The sequence below is a fragment of the Triticum dicoccoides genome, chromosome 6B, assembly GCF_002162155.2.
Source record: "Triticum dicoccoides isolate Atlit2015 ecotype Zavitan chromosome 6B, WEW_v2.0, whole genome shotgun sequence".
NCBI lineage: Eukaryota > Viridiplantae > Streptophyta > Magnoliopsida > Poales > Poaceae > Triticum > Triticum dicoccoides.
In genome coordinates this window covers 517,585,298-517,601,376 of record NC_041391.1, presented here as the reverse complement: position 1 = coordinate 517,601,376, position 16,079 = coordinate 517,585,298, and positions in this window count along the sequence as shown.

Genomic DNA, 16,079 nt, shown 5'->3' with positions numbered 1-16,079 from the left:
ATGAACGACGAGGCCGGCGACTTGGCGTGAGATGACTGAGGCGAGGCTACTCACAGAGACGGTACGTAGTCAGGCCCACGCTGGCGGCTTGATGTGCAGCAGAGGCAACCAAGGCGAGGTCGGCGAGATGACAACGACGCACGGTGACCTGGTGACGGCGCGGCACAGGTGCAGGTGAGGCTGGGTTAAAACGACGCTGAACAAAGGGAGGCCGTGGCGGCTTATTCAGAGGTGAGAACACCAAGCAACGGCTGAGGAGGCCCCTGGCGACTCGGTGGAGGCGCGCGATGACTGAGGCGAGTCAGGTGACCGGTTGAAGGCGAGTGAGATGGCCCGGGACCGCGAACTCGGGTGGCTCGTAAGCGGCGCGGCGGCTCAAGGCGGAGGCCAGGGCGACTCGGCGCGAGCGGTTTTAGAAGGCAGCAGAACGGCTCCGGGTCGGTTGAGCAAAGATGGTCGACGGAGACCCGACAACTCCAGAAGTGGCGGCTCAAAGCACAGAGTGGTGCACAACGACACAGCTCCAGGAGGCTAGGCACAACGGCGATTCAGACGAGAGGCGATTCGTGACCGCGACTCGAACAGACGTCGCGGCGTGACGGTGATTTGGACGGGAGGCAAGGCGATTCGCGTGGTAGCCGAGGAGTCCGGGTCGTGGCCATTCTGCCTTTGGTTTAACATGGAGGATATTCTCAATTAACAGTGGGAACTTGGCGAATCCGTGAATCTGTCCGTTTCAGGTCATAATTGTCTTTGTTGAAAAAACTTAAGCTGCCGTGACTCAAAGTGGCTCTTATTCCTGGCACTTGACGTCTTAACGGATTTTGTGATTGGTCTGATCATCGGATATGGCGCACAACAAGCCGTCGAAATTCTTTTCAACCTCTGTTGATCTCGGTGGATCGTCCAACGCGGCGGCGGGTCGCACAGATAACCCTAAAAGAGTCTTAATCTCATGCCCGCCACCACAGAACCCTTCATCAATCTTGACTGATGAACTTATAGATGATGTGAATTCTCCATGTCGGTTTTGAACCGGAAAATTGCGAGCTTCTCGAACCCTAAAAAAGATCCCTCCAAGAACTTAACACCACCGTACGTCAGCCCCACGGTGGGCACCAACTGTCGTGGAATTGTCACGGCAGATGTCCTAGCGTGAGGACTTAGTCATGAGGCCAACACATCTTGATAGAGGCAAAGGTGCCCTGTCTTTCGATGAGATGATGGATATCGCTTTGGTGGAAGTCGACTTTGACGATCCGACTACGAACGCGCGAGGACGTCGCGCCTTAGCAATCGCTAAACCAACTCCGAGAGGTTATTGACCACGCCGGAGCACGATCAACCTGACCACGAGGGTCTGTTTCCTGCGAGCAAACAAAGAACAAGCAAGAAACTAAGATTGCAATCTGGATATTGTGAATATAAGATGAAAGCTTTATTGATCAAAGGTGGGGTTTTGTGGCGCCTTTATCTGGTCGTTGAACACAAATGAAGTACGCGAAGTTGCAGCTATGGCGAACTTTAATCTAAACAAAACCCCAAGTCTAAACGACGCCCTAATGGCTGTATATATGGAGGAAGAGGGGGGAATTTCGTGGCCCCTGAGGGAGGGGTCCGAAACCAACCCTAACTCTTGTTTCCCCATACATACGGACTCTAAAAATAGCCTATACTTATGTATTTAGAAATTACATGGGCCTGGCCCAATAAAAAGGTGACGCAGCACCTAGAATAGCCTGTCGATGAAAATTATGAATTAGCATCTTGTATATTTCGTCCAAGGCTTCATGCACTCATTATGGTGGCTTCAACGTCCTGAAATCATTACTTGTAGCTCCGTTCTTGTTCCCCTTGCGCATGCCATCATCTCCATGCTTGTTCTTGATCCAATGTTCATCCTTCTCCAAGCTAGGCCCTTCATTTGTAAGCAAAACAAATGTATCCAATTTAGGCAGCATCATATTCTCATGAACATTAGAATCATTACCAAGAAACGAAAGTACCTGGTAATTTAATTGGTGTGCGCGAGCTCTAGTAATTGGTCCAGTATATATAGCAGTAGGGGCTGTGGGTGTAACAATAGTATTGATGTCCTCATCATCCTCCCCTTCTTGAAATGAAGTCGTCCTCGACGGAAGTTCATCTTCCTCTCCCAAATAAGGCTTCAAATCCACAATGTTAAAAGTGGGACTAACCCCAAAATCTGCAGGCAACTCAAGTTTATATGCATTATCATTTATTTTCTCTAACACCTTAAAGGGACCATCAGCACATGGCATTAGCTTTGATTTGCGCAAATCAGGAAATTTATCCTTACACAAATGTAACCAAACAAGATCTCCAGGTGCAAACACAACATGTTTTCTACCCTTATCTCCAGCAAGTTTATATTTAGCATTCATACGCTCAATGTTTTCCTTAGTTAACTCATGCATTTTCAAAATCAATTCAGCACATTGTTTAGCATCAAAATTAACCTTCTCCGAAGATGGAAGAGGCAACAAATCAATAGGTGCACGAGGTAGGAAACCATACACAACTTCAAAAGGGCACATCTTAGTAGTAGAATGCAATGAACGATTATACGCAAATTCGATATGAGGCAAGCATTCCTCCCACATTTTCTTATTATTCTTCAAAACAGCCTTAAGCATAGTAGACAATGTTCTATTGACTACTTCAGTTTGTCCATCAGTTTGGGGGTGACAAATAGTACTAAAAAGCAGTTTAGTCCCCAACTTAGCCCATAAACATCTCCAAAAGTGGCTAAGAAATTTAGTATCATGATCTGAAACAATAGTATTTGGCACACCATGCAAGCGAATAATTTCATGAAAGAACAAATCAGCATCATTAACAGCATCATCGCTTTTATGACATGGTATAAAGTGTGCCATTTTCGAGAATCTATCCACGACAACAAATATGCTATCCCTCCCCTTCTTTGTTCTAGGTAAACCTAAAACAAAGTCCATAGATATATCCTCCCAAGGAACACTAGGTACAAGCAAAGGCATATATAAACCATGAGGATTGAGTCGTGACTTAGCTTTTTGACATGTAGTGCAGCGAGCAATAAAATGCTCAACATCCCGTCTCATCTTTGGCCAAAAGAAATGTGTAGCAAGTACGTCCTCCGTCTTCTTCACGCCAAAGTGTCCCATTAGTCCTCCTCCATGCACCTCCTGCAACAACAAAAGACGAACGGAGCTAGCTGGAATGCATAGCTTGTTAGCACGGAACACAAATCCATCATTAACGACGAACTTGTTCCATGTTCTTCCTTCTTTACAATTCTGCAATACATCTTTAAAATCAGCATCATGCACATATTGATCTTCGATGGTCTCCGAACCAAATATTTTGAACTCAAGTTGTGAAATCATAGTATAGGGACGAGACAATGCATCGGCAATAACATTTTCTTTACCCTTCTTGTGTTTAATGACATAAGGGAAAGTCTCAATGAATTCAACCCATTTAGCATGTCTACGATTCAGTTTAGCTTGACTTTTAATATGTTTCAAAGATTCATGATCAGAATGTATAACAAATTCTTTAGGCCATAAATAATGTTGCCATGTTTCTAAAGTCCGAACAAGAGCATATAATTCTTTATCATAAGTAGAATAATTCAGACTAGGCCCACTCAATTTTTCAGAAAAGTATGCAACATGTTTGCCATCTTGTAATAACACACCTTCTAATCCAATTCCACTAGCATCACATTCAAGCTCAAAAGTCTTATTAAAATCGGGAAGTTGGAGTAAAGGAGCATGTGTCAACTTATCTTTCAATACCGTGAAGGCTTCTTCCTGTGCGGTACCCCAAAAAAAAGGCACATCCTTCTTTGTAAGCTCGTTGAGAGGTGCAGCAATGGTGCTGAAATCTCTCACAAAACGCCTATAGAATCCAGAGGCCAAGAAAACTCCTCACTTGTGTGACCGTTTTAGGCTGCGGCCAACTCTCAATAGCTTCAGTCTTGGCTTTGTCAACTTCAATTCCCTGTGGAGTAACGACATAGCCAAGAAAAGATACTCGGTCGGTGCAAAAGGTGCACTTCCCAAGGTTACCAAACAAACGTGCATCACGTAGAGCAATAAAAACAGCACGTAAATGTTCCAAATGTTCTTCCAAAGATCTTCTATAAATCAATATGTCATCAAAGTAAACTACCACAAATCGTCCAATGAAAGCACGTAAAACTTCGTTCATTAATCTTATGAAAGTACTAGGGGCATTAGTTAACCCAAAAGGCATGACTAACCACTCATATAATCCAAACTTAGTTTTAAATTCCCATTCATCTCCCAATATCATACGAATTTGATGGTATCCACTACGCAAATCAACTTTGGAGAATATTGTAGAGCCACTCAATTCATCAAGCATATCATCTAGCCTAGGAATAGGATGACGATAACGAACAGTAATATTATTAATGCCTCTACAATCAACACACATACGTGATGTACCATCCTTTTTCGGCACTAGATTAATAGGAACAGCACAAGGACTAAGGGATTCGCGAATATAACCTTTGTCGAGAAGCTCTTGTACTTGACGCATAATCTCCTTCGTCTCCTCTGGATTGGTACGGTATGGCGCACGGTTTGGCAGTGAAGCACCGGGAATTAAGTCAATCTGATGCTCAATCCCTCGAATAGGCGGTAATCCTGGTGGCACGTCTTGTGGAAAGACGTCAGCGAACTCCTGCAAAATGTTAGTGACAGCAGGAGGCAAAGTGGAAGGCACGTCCTCGAATGAAAATAATGCCTCTTTGCACACAAAAGCATAGCATACAAATTTGCTGAAATCTAGCTCATCAATATCAGATTTGGTGGCAAATAAACATGCACTTTTCAATTTAATTTTAGAAGCAACACTAGATGGTTTATTATTAGGCTTCATTTGTTGCTCAAATTCTTTTGCCACAATCTGATTTTCACTCTTATTCTTCTCCTGTTTTGCTTTATTAGCTCTATTAATATCATCTTTCAAAATAGAATCAGGAGTCATAGTAAGCAAAGTAATATTTTTATCCTTATGAACAAGAGTATACTGATTGTTTCTACAATGGTGTACAGAATTTTTATCAAATTGCCATGGTCTACCAAGTAATAAGGAACATGCTTGCATAGGTACCGCATCACATCAACATAATCAGCATATGTAGAGATACTAAAATGCACACGAACAATATGTGTTAACTTAACCTTGCCGCTGTTGTTGAACCATTGGATGTAGTAAGGATGTGGATGTGGTCTTGTGGTGAGAGAAAGCTTCTCCACCATCTCCATGCTAGCCAAGTTGTTGCAGCTCCCTCCGTCTATGATGACGCGCACAGAACGTTCCTTCACAACTCCCTTGTATGGAACAAATTGTGCCTTTGATTTTGCTCAGCTTGTGTGACCTGCACACTCAAAACACGTTGAGCAACTAAACATTCATACCTGTCAGCGTCTTCAGGAGCCATGTATTGCGTCTCATGATCAGAATCATCTCCACCATGTTCTTCACGTGTAATAAGAGCCAAAGTCTCCTCATCATAGTCACTAGCGGACTCATACCCACCATCCTCGGTAGCAATCTTCACACGCTGAGATTTGCATTCTCTCGCATAATGACCTCTTCCCTTACAACAACGACAAATAATATCACTTGTGTGCCCTGTTGATGCCATGGAAGAAGAAGAACTCTGTGCAGGCCCGGCAGGTGCGCTCTTGGCTGATAATGGTGGTTGTGCCTGTTTTCTTGTATCACGGCTGGAGGTGGCACCTGATGGATGTGCTGGTGCAGTTGAAGTAGAAGATGCATGCGGTGTCCATGATGAAGGTCGGCCTCCAGAAAAGTTAGTTCGCGCCAATGCTTGTCGATCCTGCACTTCACGTTTAGCTTTACAAGCAAGGTGGAATAAACGAGTGATATTAGTATACTCCTTATAGTCTAGAATGGTCTGAATCTCTCTATTCAATCCACCCAGAAAACGTGCAAGCATAGCTTCATTCTCCTCAACAATACCACATCTAATCATGCCAGTTTGTAACTCCTGATAATATTCTTCCACAGAATTTTTCCCTTGTCTTAAGCGCTGCAATTTTTGAAGCAATTCACGTTGATAATATGGTGGAACCCAACGAGTACGCATAGCAGTTTTCAAAGCAGCCCAAGTAGTTGGAATAGGATATAATCTACAATGTTCAGACCACCATACACATGCAAAACTAGTGAAAGCACAAACAACAGCGGCAACCCGTCTCTCCTCGGGATATTGTAAACACGTAAATCGTTGTTTAGTTTCTAACTCCCAAGTAAGATATATATCAGGAACATATCTACCCTCAAATGGTGGAATATTCAATTTCAGTTTAGGAAGATGGTCATGATCTCGTACCTGAGGGAGAGCCCTACCATTGTGATTATTTGCATGTGGACGACCTGGTGGTTGTGGTGCAGGTGGTTGCACGTAGTTCTGATTTTGATCAACCTCATCCTCGTAATCTCCCACATAATCATCCTCCTCCGCATCAGCAGCAGGAGCCACAGAAGTATCAACAGTAGCACCAACAGTTTGGCTAAATGCAAGAGGGACACGGCTCGCTCGGCGGAGGTCTGTTTCGCGATGTGGAGGTAGTCGTTGTTGTTGTTGTTGTTGTTGTTGGAGAGGTGCATTAGGCGCAGCGGGTGGTGGTGGTGGAAGACGCGCGAGCAATTCATTAAACTTGTTATCGAGCTTTGTTTCGAACTCTTCTCCATGCCATCTATCTTCTCCATGGCCTCTTCAAATCTGTTTAGCACATCTTGCACCTGTCCACTCATCATTTGCTGAAATTTATCATGCAAATCCTTATTCATCATGTTCTCCCAGTCAGTCTCATCGGCTTGTGATCCTGGCATGGTTAGAAGCAATAGAAACACACAAGAATATGATCCTATAGACTACTAACAAGAGGTGGTGGTGGGTGTCACAAATCCATCAGGCAAATCTTAAATTCTTACCAGTTCTTACCCAGCAGCAGGCGGTGATCGGCAACCGTTGTAGTCAAAACTCTCAAAGCTTGGATAGAGCGATTACCAGGGAGAGTGAAACGCACGACGTAGATGTATGTGGAGCTGGGAAGGCTTATAATATGGTAGCAAAAAGGGTCAGCAATAATCAATTCAGAGATGCAAAGTTGAATAAACGCTCAATGACGGTACTGTGCTGGTCCTAGGCTAGACCGTGCTAGAGACGCGAGCCTAGAACACTAACAAAATCACGGCGTTGCACGTAAACAAGGGAAAAGCACACTCTGGAAATTTTTTTTCGCTCTTTTTTTGCGCTGTTTTTTTTGCGAAAAATCACTATAATGGCGAGTGTCTCAAAACTCTTCCCAGGTCAAACTGACAGGATGGACACGAATTTTTTTTTTGACCAATTTTTTTTCCCGACTGCCTGGACCCAAAAACTGGAAACGGGTCAAAAAAACTTTCTATAACGACAACTGTCTCAATACGCTTAGAAACACCTAAAAATAGGATAGCAAGAATTTTTTTTGTCTAGTGCGTTTTTGGAAAATTTGGGCCTAAACGGAGGGTGGTTTCCGGACTCTTTTTTTTTCGAAACCTACTCAGGCAAGGAAACACGAATCGGAAACTAGATGGATCTCGAAAACAAACCTAATATGCAAGGAACTCGGATTGGTGGTGGATATATGGTGGTGGTATATGGCAGTGGTGGTGGTATATGGCAGCGGTGGTGGTCGCGGTGGTAGTATATGGATATGGATCGGTGGTGGTATTTGGATACGGATTCGGAGCGGTGGTGGTAGGTGACAGGGGCGATGATGATGGTGCGGTGGCGGCATGACAACTTATGACCAGAACTCGAAACTATAAAAGACTAACGCTAAGACCAGCAACTAGACACGACGATGCAACCGCAAATTCAACAAAGCAAAACCCTAAAAAGATTATGCAAAGGCTCAGATTGGTTCGGATATGATGAACTAACCCTAATTTTTTTGTGGCTTTTTCATGGACTGTAGGTATGAAGAACAGACTCGATGTAAACTAGGAAAAACTGTAAAATCTCACCGAGCAACCTGGAAATCTGATACCACTTGATAGAGGCAAAGGTGTCCCGTCTTTCGATGAGATGATGGATATCGCTTTGGTGGAAGTCAACTTTGACGATCCGACTACAAACGCGTGAGGATGTCGCGCCTTAGCAATCACTAAACCAACTCCGAGAGGTTATTGACCACGCCAGAGCACGATCAACCTGACCACGAGGGTCTGTTTCCTGCGAGCAAACGAAGAACAAGCAAGAAACTGAGATTGCAATCTGGATATTGCGAATATAAGATGAAAGCTTTATTGATCAAAGGTGGGGTTCTGTGACGCCTTTGTCTGGTCGTTGAACACAAACGAAGTACGCGAAGTTGCAGCTATGGCGAACTTTAATCTAAACAAAACCTCAAGTCTAAACGACGCCCTAAGGGCTGTATATATGGAGGAAGAGGGGGGAATTTCGTGGCCCCTGAGGGAGGGGTCCGAAACCAACCCTAACTCTTGTTTCCCCATACATACGGACTCTAAAATAGCCTATAGTTATGTATTTCAAAATTACATGGGCCTGGCCCAATAAAAAGGTGACGCAGCACCTAGAATAGCCCGTGGACGAAAATTATGAATTAGCATCTTGTATATTTCATCCAAGGCTTCATGCACTCATTATGGTGGCTTCAACGTCCTGAAATCATCACTTGTAGCTCCGTTCTTGTTCCCCTTGCGCATGCCATCATCTCCATGCTTGTTCTTGATCCAATGTTCATCCTTCTCCAAGCTAGGCCCTTCATTTGTAAGCAAAACAAATGTATCCAATTTAGGCAACATCATATTCTCATGAACATTAGAATCATTACCAAGAAACGAAAGTACCTGGTAATTTAATTGGCGTGCACGAGCTCTAGTAATTGGTCCAGTATGCATAGCAGTAGGGGTTGTGGGTGTAACAATAGTATTGATGTCCTCATCACATCTATGCGGTAGCTTGAAGGGGTTGGTCGGAATCGAGAGACGCGAGACAATCAACACACAAGACAAGGATTTAGATAGCTTCGGGCCCCGGGAAACATCATCCGGTAATAACCCTACATGTTGTTTGTGGCTAGGTCTCATTATGCTCATGAGGGAGACGCCGTAAATCTGGCTCTCTCAAGTTGTGTCTAGCCTTAACGATTATTTTCCTCTTCCTCCTTCTTGGGGTGCCCTGCCCCTCCTTATATAAGTTGAAGGGGCGGGTTACATGTAGAGTCTATCTCAGACTAGGACTTAAATTATTCTAACTTCTCATCATGGTCTTCTCTCCATGTGCTTCTTTAACGTTTTGGCCTTCTTACCATCTGGCTTACCGTCTGGCTTATATGACTGTGTCTGCCGGGTTACATGACTATGTCTGCCGGGTTAAATGACTATGTCTGCCAGGCTACATAACTATGCCTGTCAGGTTATATGACTGTGTCTGTCGGGTTATATGACTGTGTCTGCCGGGTTATATGACTGTGTCTGCTGGGTTACAGTACTTAACTGTTCCCGCCAGCTTTAACCTGCTTAACCGTTCGCGTCGGCTTATAGTCTGCCAGGTCACCAATGAAACATCCAATCCCAGCTGGGTCATATCTCCGGTCGGGTCATACCGCGGGGTATATCCCCGACACTCGGTCAGAACGATTTAGTTCACAATGTGACCATTAGGCATTTCGGTGGGGCCGACATGTCAACTCGGTGGGATCGGTTTCATTAGGGTTAGGGCATAACGTAATCTCGGTGAGACCGATTACACAAACTCGGTGGGACCGACTTTGGTAATAAGCTAACCAGAGAGTTGGTTAGGCAAACTCGGTGGGACCGATTTAGTCATCTCGGGGGACCGAAACGTTACGAAAGGGAAACAAGGAGTTTTCATTGCAAACTCGGTGGGACCGATTGCTCATCTCGGTTAGACTGAAACCTTATGAAGGGAAACAAAGAGTTTGCAATCCCATCTCGGTGAGACCTAGATCCCTATCGGTGAGACCGAAGTGACTAGGGTTTCTGGCAGTGGCCGCTACTGGAATCTGGCACTTTGCCATCTGCCATGGCAGATGGCAAAGGCATGGTCGACGGATGGCAAAGGCTTTGCCATCTGCCAGCAGATGGCAAACAGTTTGTCTGAAACCCTGCCGGTAAAGGCTTCTTTGCCATCTGCTGGCTGATGGCAAAGAGCCTGTGCCTTTGCCATCAGCTGGCAGATGGCAAAGCCTCTTAACGGGGTTAGCCCCGTTAGAAGGCTAACGGCATACTTTGTCGCCTGCCAGCAATGGCAAAGGCTGCAGGCTCTTTGCCGTCTGCCAGCAGATGGCAAAGGCTGCATGCTTTGCCGTCTGCCAGCAGATGGCAAAGCTCTTTGCCATCTGCTGGCAGATGGCAAAGAGCCCAAATAGGCCAGCCCAAATTTTACATGTAGATGACACGTGGCCTCTTTGCCATCTGCCAGCTGATGGCAAAGCTCTTTGCCATCTGCCAGCAGATGGCAAAGTGACTATATTGCCCCATTTAATTTTGATTTTTCTTATATCAGTTCCTTTTCACAGAAAATCAAACACAAATATATTTATATGACCAATATAGCATATTCAACACATATTACCAATAGTCATGAACACATATATATCCAACACATGTTACCAATAGTAGCAAGTTTCATTCGTACATATACATAGTTTCATCAATATTACACGGTTTCATCCATAGGTAGCAAGTTTCACAAGGTCAAAACAAAAACTAAATACAAGCACTCCATCAACCCAAGCTTCCGTGGTCTTAAGCAAATTTGTAAAATGGGAAAGAAGAAAGTTAGAAGAAGAAGACTAGAAGAAGAAGATTATTATGATGCGGAAATATGCATGGATTGTCAAAACTTGCATTATCCTACTATCACTAGTACAACAAAGCTGCAGGTTGGCATAGTTCATGAACCATGTACATCATGACAAATACAATATCATCCAATGCTCGACTATGAACAAAATTGAACAATTACACCTCACAAAGGCAGAGCATAGAACCAACAAGCAAGTAGGAGGGGTATAAGAGGACTTGAGGAGCTCACTGGAGGGGGTTCTAGCCTAGGCCGAGCTTCATCACCATGGATGCGGCTAGGGGAATTAGACAAGTCTACCATCATAGGAGCAGCAGCACCACCACCGCCAAAACTGGAATGGCCGGAGCGAATCACCATCATATGTGTACAACTACCAGTGTTGTAGTACTTGAGGAAGATGAATATAACACAGCTCGCACACATAGGTACAAAGTAATAGAATACAGACAAGTTACTAAGTGGAGTAGTAGTAGAAGGGACCTAAGGTAGCACCCATGCCAAGAGACATACTACTAGTAAATTGTTGTTATGGGTGAGACAAGAGCATAGGTGGTGCTGCTAGAGAGGGAACTATGGGCACTCGGAATAAATTAACAGAGTATGCATGCATGGGAAAACTCAAGAGTAAAATTGGAAGTAAATTGAGCCATCTAAACAGAAAAAATAGCACAATCAAGAACAGAAGTTCAGCAAACAGCCGGAACCACTACAAACTGACTAGCAGTAAATCCTTCATGGCTAAAATATAATAACAGAGCAAAAGGATCGAGACGGCTCACGCATCACTCGCCATGAGCTACCTGGGAAAAAAAATATGAGCCACAGTTAGCCAATTTTAGGATAACATATGCTGGTGCTCATTCATCCTTGTTCATGTGTGGTTGAAGCCAACTTTGAAGTCAAACAGTGTTATGTGCTGTTCAGGACATAGAACCCAAACTCTCAGACAAACGAGCAAATTTTACAACTCTAGCAACGCCTCTATAACTCCCCCCCCCCTGTAACAAGGGTACTGGCAACTACTATGTACGTCATAAGGTTTATTGCAGATTCAGTACAGTTTTAAGTGCAGTAGAAACCACAACAATTTATATCATGAGGATTTTGCACCAGCCAAACATATATTGGCCAACCACACAACACATCCATCCTTACAAGAACAACAACAATATAGTATATATATGGACCAAGCTTGGACTCCGAAGAACTCAGAAGGGATTGAACCTAACAGCCCAACTGATGTGTGGCGACGGCAAGCACGACATCAATTTTATACAACACATGCACCATGAGAGCGATTAGACCTACAAATGAAGCAGTACACTTGTTCAATCATGCCTCAAATGAACTGCTAGATAACAATAGAGCAATTCACATGATAACAGGGAGGTAAAAGCAGAACCAGAGGATCATGAAGCAGACGGAGCTGGGATTTTGCTTTTTCTCTGGAACTAACAAAACATGCTAACAAGTTATCGGAACCATTCCATGATGCTACATAGCATTGAAACTAACAATACATGCTAATAAGTCATCAGAGCTACTGCATGATGCTGACCCTATCAAGAAACAAATCATCCAATCATGCCAACATAATCAAGCAAAGAAAATCGAAAGCATAATATTTGCTATCAACTCTCACATTTCTTTTGTTATCTAAGAGACAGTAGGTTGTATATTTGCAGGGCATTAGACAAGTATACAACGAAGCAGAAAATCGAAACTGACAAATCTTTCTAAGCATGGACACCTACAAGAACCTACATTTTCCAAGCCTGTGCATTTTTAACCAGTTAGACTTACAAATTGTTTAGCAAGAAAAAAAAAGTCATATGGAAGTTACGTTTGCTTCCAGGCTTTAAGCCTGAAGGTGGGGAACTGGAGGAAGCCGCAGAAGTCGCCGCCGGTGTAGAACCACTAGAAGAAGCTCCAGAAGAAGCTGATCCCAAAGTACTTGAGGAACCCACGGACCTGCTGCCTGTTGCGGTAAAGGTTGAAAGAAATTCTGAATCAGCCTCGACCATCCGTTTCTAAAGCGTTTTTACACAGTTAAAACACGATTTGATTCATTGTAGATGGGAATAAACGAGGGCGCTTTTCTCGCAAAAGGAAGGGGGGAATAAACGAGAGCCGGAACTTGCATTCTTATCTCCTTGAGGTGTGTGGAACCCGTTTATGAGCACGGCAGTGGCAGTCCCACTTGGGTAGGTCAGCTTGTAGTCGATGACTAGTACCTAAAAGTGTTTGGTTTCACCAAATCGTCAGTTCAATTGAAGACCGATTGCGACTACAAAATCAATTGTAAATAAAATGCAGATTATGTTCCATCAGCATTGTAGCAAGCGATGACCCGGGGGTTGGTCGTCGATGTTGAAATTCCGGTTAACAAGTGAGAACAGGGGAAAATAATTTTTTGGGTAGGAGGTGGGGGGACTAATCGCCGTCAATGACCGCAACCCTGATGCTACGGTCCCAAGAGGAAGGAAGCGGCGGCGGTGTTCTTGTACCTATCTGTGGGCTTGTCATCGTCATCAGATCCCCAGGCGGAGGACGAGGCGGAGCCCTCGTTGGCGACAACCAAGGTCCCCGGGGGCTGACCGGACGGGCGAGTGCTGAGAGGGGAGGCGGGCCCGGAGTAGCGGCCGTCGGATTCTTGAAGAGTCCTGGAGGGCTCAGCCCCAGCTCCGCCGCAATTGGGATCGTCAGCGTCGGGAGAGCCGCCGGAGTCCTGACGGTGGCGGATCTGGGCGCCACCTGAGCAGCTTGGGAAGGGGAGAGGGTGGGGGCCGCAGCGGTGCACCGATGGGAGAGAGCCCGGGTTGGAGAAGAGGAGGCCGGCGGCAGCGGGGTTGGGGGAGAGGAGTTGGTTGGCGGCGAGGCTGGTGCTTGGGTTGGGGAATCGGGAGGGAAGGAGGAGGAGGAAGTTTGGCGGGGATGGGCTCGATCCAGCCTCTAACGTCGGTGTGCGGGGAGGGCGGCGAGCGGGGAGGAGGCCGTTGCGCCCTGAGTGCGGCCGCGGCGGCGGACGTGGAGGTGGGGAGCGTGCGCAAGCTGGAGAGGATGGAGTGGCGGCGAGATTGCATCTGGGGGCGGCGACATGGAGTGGGATGGGATAGGGTTTGGGTGGTTGGGTTGCCCGGGGGTGGGGGTTCTTTTTCTTTCTTTCTCTCTTTTTTGTTTAGATAAATGGGATGGATGGATGGATGGATGGATGCCATGTCATCAATCCATGACACAAACATTTCAACCAATGAGAACAAAAATAACCCCACAGTTTTTTTTACCTGGAAAAAAATTACCCCATCTCTTTGCCATCTGCCAGCAGATGGCAAAGAATCTTTGCCATCTGCTGGCAGATGGCAAAGAGGTGGGGCTGGTACGCCGTTACACTCTTGACGGCCACATGATTTGCCAACCTCTTTGCCATCTGCTGGCAGATGGCAAAGATTATTTGCCATCCACTAGCAGATGGCAAAGAATTGGCTGATGGCAACCATGTTCTTTGCCGTCTGTCAGTTCTTTGCCATCTGTTTTTTATAAGCGGATGGCAAAGACGTTCTTTGCCATCAGCTGGTAGATGGCAAAGAGCTGGCTGATGGCAAATTCCCTGTTTCCAGTAGTGGCTATGTCAAATGAACTCGGTGGCACCAGATAGATCAAATCGGTAGGGCCGAGTTTGACTTTTGGTTTGAGAGATATGTGGATATGAGAAAGTGGTTGAGGGTTTTTGGAGCATATCACTAAGCATTTTGAGCAAGCAAGTCATTAAGCAACACCTCATCCCCTTATAATAGTATTGCTTTCCTATGGACTCAATGTGATCTTGGATTACTAAAAGTAAAATGTAGAGTCTTGAACTTTTAGAGCTTGAGCCGATCCTTTGTCCTTAGCATTTTGAGGGGTCCACATTCCTAATCCATGCCATGCCAATCATTGAACTTTCCTGAAATATTCATCTTGAAATAGCATTAGTTCAATGAGCTATATGTTGTTAATCATTACCAAAACCACCCCAGGGATAGTTGCACTTTCAATACTTGACATGAAGAAAGCTGTAGCAAATAACTAAACGATGTGATGCTAAGCTTACGGTTAGGTCTGTCCATCACATCATTCTACTAATTATGTGATCCCATTATCAAATGACAACTCAAGTCTATGGTTAGGAAACCGTAACCATCTCTGATCAGCGAGCTAGTCTAGTAGAGGATTACTAGGGACACGGTGTAGTTTATGTATTCACACATGTATTTAAGTTTTTGGTCAATACAATTCTAGCATGAATACTAAACATTTATCATTAACGGGAAATATGATAATAACCAATTTATTATTGCCTCTAGGGTATATTTCCAACACCTAATCCTCTACAATCATATCGTGCTAAATAACATAACATGTCATCAGCTACTACAAAGTTTCAGATTCCCACATCATTGTAGCTCTAAGAACAATTCCCCAACGAGTTTGAAGCACCCGGAATTCCCTCTCCACATCCTTTCTAGCTACTTCCTGCGTTGTTGCAAAATGGCTTTGTTTGTTGCCATGTGTTTCGGATATGGTCTTCACAAATGCCAACCACTGAGAAAAGATGCCATCGGCAAGAGTATCCCATGTTGTAGTCACGGCCCTTGACAGTGTAGTTGCATGACAACAATTCCTCATTACAAAGCCTTTTACACACAAGAGATCGTTAAAGCACGTTGATGTCGTTGTGACTTGTGAGAACCCGACTACCCAAAGAACGCATGCCAGATCCATAAGTCGTGTGATGCCACTGCTTCCAGCATGATGGTGGCCTCTTTGGTGTGACCTTGATACATTCCCCACAAACTTTTGGGGAAGTTCTTCCATTGCGAGTGCATACAATCAATTGATCCGAGCATTCCTGGAAACTATCTGCTTCTCCAATAAGCAACAATTTTTCTGTGGCCTACACATGATTTCTCTCAGATACTCTGCTACAAACACCTGCACCACGGCGCATGCAAACTTGACAATAGTTTTCAGGCATGTGCTCTCCCTCATCCGGACCATCTCACCAACGACATCTACGGAAGTACCAAGTGCAAGCATCCTCAGAGCAGTCGTGCATTTCTGCTTAGCAGAGATAATAAAGTTGGCCATAACAATCCCTTCTGAGCTGGAAGTAGTCATCGTATGCCTCCCC